The sequence below is a fragment of the Rhagoletis pomonella genome, unplaced genomic scaffold (genome assembly GCF_013731165.1).
Source record: "Rhagoletis pomonella isolate Grant_MI unplaced genomic scaffold, Rhpom_1.0 Rhpom_scaffold_00002, whole genome shotgun sequence".
In the NCBI taxonomy this organism is placed as follows: Eukaryota; Metazoa; Arthropoda; class Insecta; order Diptera; family Tephritidae; genus Rhagoletis; species Rhagoletis pomonella.
In genome coordinates, this window is record NW_023458556.1 from 46541724 (window position 1) to 46549537 (window position 7814).

At 33.6% G+C, this 7814-nt stretch overlaps 1 long non-coding RNA gene across 1 annotated transcript in view; it reads left to right on the top strand.

Annotated features, from left to right (window-relative positions):
* LOC118733713 overlaps positions 1-5232 on the top strand; it is a 5525-nt gene extending 293 nt beyond the window's left edge. Inside the window, exon 2 of the long non-coding RNA XR_004992281.1 lies at positions 4832-5232. This is a non-coding gene — a long non-coding RNA (uncharacterized LOC118733713). The remainder of the gene's footprint in view (positions 1-4831) is intronic.
* Positions 5233-7814: the final 2582 nt, after the last annotated feature.

The window sequence follows — 7814 nt, forward strand, 5'->3', positions numbered from 1 at the left end:
AACGATGGAATTGTGCGATTTATGAAGTGTTTTCTGTGAGTTTTTCGTGTTTTCAAGTATTTAGTAAACGAATAAAAATTTATGAAAAGTTACTAAATAATAAAAAACATTTAGTAATTAGGTAAAAACAATCGAATCGGGCAAACTCGCATTACAGTTAACTTTTGAGAATCCGTAGAATGAAGACAATTACATATGTATGAGAACTAAAAAAAAGTTTTAAAAATTTAAGCAACAAAGAAACAAAGAAGATGGTAGAGTGAAACAAGAACCTGAGTTCGGCTGCTGGCAAAAAACATACAAGCATACAAAAAGAGAATATTTATTATAAGTTAAGATTCAACAGTTGAAAAAAAATATTAAAATCCAGCCAAGCAAACTTTGCCAATGAGGACTTAACAACAAAAACAACAAAAATTAAAATTTAACAAAATAGCATTAAGCCATGCTTTATTTGTTCGTTTACTAAAAGGGTCTTTTTCGATGTGTTCTACAAGTGCCACTGCTTTGCTTTGTGAGATTTTGCTTCATATTGCACATTTGCTTCACTGCTACCTTTTGCTTTGTTGGTTCTGGTTGAAATATTTCTTTTCTTTATTTACGCAATAAAATGGAAATGCAACCAGCTACATAAGTCCGAATACAAAAACTGCATAAAAAAACGAACTATGTACACACTTCTGTGTGCATATGTACGTACATATGTACGTATGGCTGTGTGTATGCACATGCATATAGGTGTTTATTGATATAGTAGGTGGTTTTTGCGCTAACTACTGACGTCATTAGCTGTAGGTGGCCTAAATCTAGTAAAATTGAGCACTAAAAATACATTAGTGTGGTGGTATGTACTGAAAGAAGTTGAAATAAAATGACATAAAATTAATCAAATGCAACAGAAAGAAGTTGGAATAAAATGTCATAAAATTAATCAAATGCAACAATGCAAAAAATAATTAAACAGAAAATAAAAATTAATAATAAAATATAATGAAATAAACAAATGTATTAAACAAGTAATGTTTACACAACAAACGTACTTAAATTCTCGCATATAACTTGAATAGTACCGTTAGTTGTTTAATGATCCAATAATCGGAACTAAAACCAATTAGTACGGGACCACCGCAGGTGTAAACTTTTCGATAAAAAATTCTATAAAGAATTATCGAAAACAGTTCACTTGGTCCAAAGTTATGCGGTAACATACATACAAAAACTTAAAAATATACCGACGAATTGATAACCTACTTTTTTTGAAGCCGATTAACAACGAAATTAAAAGAAAATAAAACAAAATAAAGTGAAATAATTTTAATTCAAAATAACTATTACCGTTCGGAAACTGTTGATATTTTTATACCTTGACGCCTCGATATAACGAATCCTGATAAAACGAAAAACTCAATGTAACAAAAGTTTTGCTGAGTTCCCTGAAGAAAAAAAATCGTTGCTGCGGGATTTTTCATACAAAAATGCTCCATAGATATGTATAACGAAGAAATTTTGAGCTTGAAAACCTTCCGAATATATTAGCAAAAGGCCCTATATAACGAAGTGTCGGCTCAAAAGCCTCTACATAACGAATTCTGAATATGTTGAGAAGTCCGTTATAAAAAGAAATGAAACTATACTAATATCGTATTTTTTGCAAAATTATATTGTAGTATTTTTTTTACAGGCATATACCTACAAATATGTATGTGCTAGGGATGTTAATTTTTTTCGCCTTTTACGATCCCGGGATTTTCGGGACGTCGTTATCACAATCCCGAGATTAGTCCCGGGATTTAGATATTCATTACTTGTCAACTACTCAAATCGAAAAAATAGCTTCTATCTCTCCTACCATAAAATAAATAATAAATAATAATAACACTGTGAGACAAATGGTAGGGGTCAGTGATCGGTAGGGGGTTCAGACTACCGGGGAAAGTTACATCGGTAAACAAGAAGTTCTACGTGTCCCGGCGTTTCGCTGGGTCACGTCTAGGAATCGAGATATATATATAACTATCATATAGGGGAAATTGTCACCTTTGGTGGTCTTTTTTTGACATAACTCGAGAACCACTAGTCCGATTTTGCTCAAACAAATTTAAAAAAATTAAAAATTACAATTCCTTTAATCTGTTCATATAACGTTTTTCTATATAATCAACAGTTTTAAAAAAATTTAATATTTTAGGCAAAAAATATTTTTTTTCTTCATACATTTATTTTTACCAGCAAAATCGGACTAGTGGTTCTCGAGTTAGGTCAAAAAAAGACCACCAAAGGTGACAATTTCCCCTACATGATAGTTACTAACTTCAAATCGATATATCTCGATTCCTAGATGTGACCCAGCGAAACGCCGGGACACGTATAACTTGTTTTTGACCGATATAACATTTCCCGTTGGTTTCATCCCATCCCGATTTTGACTGTCGCATAGTGTAATGAGCTAGAGATTTCTAAAAAAAAATTTATTTTTAAATAAAAAATAAATAAATATAGCCAATACTGGTCAAGAAAAGGAGTTTCTATTATTGCCATCAGTGCAAACTACAAATCCCGGGATTTTTGTCACCTAAAAAGGCCGGGATCCCGGGATTAACATTCATAGTACATATGTACTTATGTAGATATTTGCTGAAATATAAGGAACACCTTACAACAGCTCCAAGTCCAATAGTTTATTTGGTCAAATCCAGTGTTTTTTTGTTTTTTGTTGTTCGGAGGAAGGAGTCTCTTCTATTCGCCGCAGTTTATCAGCCTGTGTACCTCCCTTGGGGAAATTAGAAGGAGTTTGTGTTGTTTCCCGGAGAGTAGTCGGCAGCGAAGACAATATCTGTTGGAGTTCCTGATTTGTTCAACTTCTTATGGGGGAGCAAACAATGTCATCTTTAAGCACTTCTCTTGTGTGATATCCCATAATACTTTATTATTAGTATCTTTTAAATCTCTTACTTGACCTTTTTAGACCTCCTCCTGGCGTGTTGCGAGGTATCCTTGTCTATCTGCATCTCTTCCGATGCAATCAGAGTACATATCACTCAGAGACTTTTTCCTGCAGGATTTGATCGTCACGCTGTCGAATCTATCGTTCAGCCTAAAACCGTCCGCCTGACACTGTTGAAGGAGTACTACGCCCACATTAAGAGTAAGGCCGATGAATGAAGCTCAATTCTGTAAAACAGAGTTGATATAGTTTAAGAGTAACGCCAGGAGACAAAGGAAATAGACACGTCTAACGTGAAAGTATCCTGTTTGGCTGAGTTGATACAAAGTTAAGATAGTTCATAGAATCAACATAGTTTTCCGTACGACGTTCATAATGCTGGTTACCGACCAGTTAAGATATAGTGCTTTCTAGCCATCGATATATCATCGGTCTACGTTTACATATTAGTACCCTTGACACTTACATATATGGACTCTTACGTGCACCGGAATGCATCTGTAAATCGGTACACCCTAATAAACGAATGACAAAACTGTCTACCGTTGGCTGATAAAGATGGACGGGTGCCAGAAGTGATCAGATACAGATAACAGATCAATTAAGCTCCAGAGGTAATAAGTGACATAGAACGGTTTGCAGTATCACGGACGATATTAATTTCCGCTCTGGCGAAAAAAAAAACGATATTTGGCTCAACAATTTTTACAAGCTTTTTCACAATGCTTTTGTTCGCTAAACAAGACTTTCGCAACGTTATCAAGGGCGTTAAACAATGACAGGGCTCATTAATTCGTATATAAATAAAATAAATAAATAAACACTTTTACAGTTTATTTAAGAAATCTCCATTGAAGGTTGCTTTATTTATTAACAAAAATAAATAAATACAATAAAAATAAATCATAAATCAGACCGAAGTTCACTATCTGATGAACTGAAAAAAAAAAATTTTTCCATTTACAATAACAACCGTATGCAGGGCTAGCTGAAAACAGCAATACTCGAGCAGGCATCTGCCACTTTCAATCTGTTTTGTGAAAACGTACCGGAAATAAGCGCTGCCAATAAGTGTTGAATAGCGAAATTGATGCACGCCCGCAAAACACGTGAAAACGTCAAAAGCTGTAATCAGCAAGTCATCAAATAAATAAAACATTTCAGTGATTTAGCAATGGAATCTAAGAGAAGCAAATCAACAATAAAATCGAAAAGCAAATCAATAGAAAGTACAATGGAAATTTGCTTATAAAAAAGCATTGCAGCAAAGATTTTCTCTAAAAATATTAAAATTGTAATAAGTAAATGTGCATTTTAATATTCATACGTATGTATGTATATTTATGTCGGATATACTTTCAAATACTTTCAAATATTTTCTTTATATTTTTAATATTTTACAGTTAAACAAACGCACATACATACATACATTACAAATGTACCAGCAAAAAAAATGTCTACTAAATATTTGCCAAACTCCAAAGTGAAGAAGTAAAACAATGCTTTGGCCACAAATACCAAACTTCCCTCTGACAGATGTCACATATATAGATATGTATGTATGTATGTACAAGCAGTGACTGCCAGAAGTATTTTGCATTGATATTCAAAATATTTTTCATGGAATATTTTTTGATTAAAAAGTTTGCATTTTTGATGAACATTTATGGCATTTTCCTTAATTTTGGCTTACATGGTTTTTGTCGTAGAATGAGCTATATTTTTGTAAAAAAGAACCCAAAAAAATTATTCACCATGAAAACCATTTGGAATATCGTAGAAAAAGCAATGCAAAATACTTCTAGTTACCATAGTACATATACACTTGTATATGCAGTTATGTATTTTTGCTATTTTTGCTTATATATACTCTTAAATGTCCCATAGTACCAACGTACCACCAACTAATCGCAGCCAAAAAGTGCCCATAAAATTCACAACGCAAAATAATTTCGTTTACTAACCGATTTGCTACATCAACAAGAAACAAAACAAAAGCGTATTCAATTTCAAAAGAGCAACGTTGAACTCTAGATTAAAAGCGCGACACAAAAGTAATAAGTACGGATAAGAAAACAAAAACAAGTAAAAAGTTACCACCGATAAAACAAAAAAACAGCGAAGTGCCAAACAAAACAAAGAAACATCAAATAAGCAAAAAAAAAAGTATAAAGTAAAGGGCTCAAAAGCAGCTGACTACAACAATAAGCCACGAACCAACTCAAGGAACAACAACATATCCTCCCACCTCCAACCAACCACCACAATATAAATACCAAAATATATAAGTAATAAAGAAAACACAAAAAAAAATACAAATAAACCGCAAAATAAAAATAAACCGGTAAATAAAAAAAAACAAACAACAACTATATAAAACAAGCACACATCTTTTCAGCGACAAATATGAAGCAAACACGTAAAGTTGCTCCCGATGGCGGTTGGGGTTGGGTGGCCTGCTTTGGCGTCAGTTTAGTAAATGTAAGTAGACTCGACTCATATTTTTTCAGATTACATACATATACAGCGTGTCCGGTGGTGAGCTGCCTGATATGTAAAAATGACTCAGGTAAAAGTGTACCGGTTTTTTTTATTTTTTTTTATTTTTATGTATCATAAAATAATATCAGGAGCAGTTAATAATGTACTTTTGTAATTAGGAAGTGTTTTACAGAAAAAAATTTACTAAGTATTGCCTTGTTTGTACATGCAGTTACAGAAAATACATGAAAGGGCGATTTTTTTTATTAAAAAATAAACATCAATATTTCAAAAACGGTGACACTTTTCCCTGAAAAATGTTTGCTTATCAGGGAGCTCAGCCCCCCTCTATCTTCTCGTCAAGTTTGGCAGGGTACTTCTTGGACACCCTGTATATGTATGGATATATTGAACATGCATAATATGTACATTAGGGTGGTCAAAAAATGCATGTGAAAAAGTATAGTCGGAATTTGTATGCTCTCACCCCCTAGGATTGTTCTATATCGAAAAAAAGTATACCCCTATTTTATTATTTTGAAATCAAAAAATATTTAGAGCTCGCTCAAAGCGCCCAAAGTTCTCCATGTATTTTATATGGGAAAAAAACAACTTTTCGTAGAAATGGTATAGAATAGTTAAAAATCCATATTTTTCTACCAGAAAACTCTGCAGGAGATTCCCAATAATAATACCCAATTGTTTATTTAACCATTTTTTAATTGCAATTATAATTTATAAGTAAAAACCCACATAATAATAATAATAATAATAATAATAGATTGGCGCTTACACATATGTTAGTATTTGGCCGAGCTTCCCCTCCGATTTGTGGCGTGCGCCTTTTTCTATATTTTTTGCGATGTTGCTTTGACCAGGGCTTGAACCCAGGCGTTGCGAAGTGGAAACGCGCACTGCTTACCAATACACCAAAGCGGCCGACATAAACCCCGAAAAATGCAATGGGGCAACCAATAAAAAATCGTTAGTATTAAGAAATGGTTAAATAAATAATTAGGTAATATTATTGAATGTCTCCTGAAGAGAACCAGAGTTTTCCGATCGAAAAATATTGACTTTCCAGAATTCTATACCATTTCTACGAAAACATTTATTTTTCCCATATAAAAATACATGGAAAACTTTGGGCGCTTTGAGCGACCTCTAAATATTTTTTGATTTTGAAATAAAAAAATGGGGGTATACTTTTTTTCGATATAGAACAATTCCAGGTGGTGAGAGCACTACAATTCCGACTTTGCTGTATTTGGACCACCCTAATGTACACCCTTTACATTTGTACATACATATATATTTCAGGTAAATGCTTAAAGAACAACCACGCGCATACTACGTCAGCAGATATGACGTCGTCGTATTGTTAAAAATAGATTTAAAGTGGTGTGGATAACATCCAGACAAATATGTACATATATCCAAATGAAACTGCCCTTTCTTAAGGAATTATCTAATGAATCAGCATTGATTATGATAACGCGTTCTTTCTGTTTTTATTGTTCTCCTTTTTTATTAACCTATTAAAATACTTTTCTCAAAAGGGAGTGGCCCTGTAAGTTAGACCTTACCACCTTTCAAGAAAAAAAGTTCACCATCCACCCTGATTTTAGCAAGGCAGTTTCGAGAAGTTTTTTTGGTCGAATCTAGCGGTCCCCACTTGGCGTCAGTCGGCACAGGTGTGCCTTGTTGAACTCGGCCAAAATCGCTTTACAGCACCAAATAAGAAGATGCGGTTCCCTTTTTTATATTTTTCTATGACACCTACAAATACTTGCTTTGGTAATTTTTAGAGATCTTCAATTTACTGGCATTAGGGTGCAACGCTAGTGTGATATTAAGTGAGATCTTATGGGTATATGTATTTAAAACCTCGGAAATTGAGGTCAATGAACTTAAGGTTTGATCGTTGTTTTGTGTAATTTTGTTTTTTCCAAAGTTGACCCTATCATTGGTTTTGAAAATATTCATATTTTTGTCCGTGACGTGGCAAAATTATTTAGGATGAGTTTACATTGCCTTATTAAGCTAAATAGTTTTTTCTGCAGTTGAGCAGCTTTGAAATCACGCTTAGGTTGATGTCAGAGGGCTTGCTAAAAGCAATGCTATAATATGGCATGTAATCTTATGGAAAAGCGCAAAACATGCCAGAGTGCAGCACAGCGACGTTCAGCGACTTCGAGAAGGCACTGGACTTGCACTTTATTTTATTAAAATTTTAAAACTGCATACCCAAAAATTTTCTAGAAATTCAAATTAAAAAGTTCGCGCGTTCGGCGCGTGTGCGTATAAACGAAGTTGAAGTCGAAAATAAAGTGTAATTGAGCGTAAGAAACAGTGATTAATTTTCGCTTAATTTTTGCCATCAACTTCG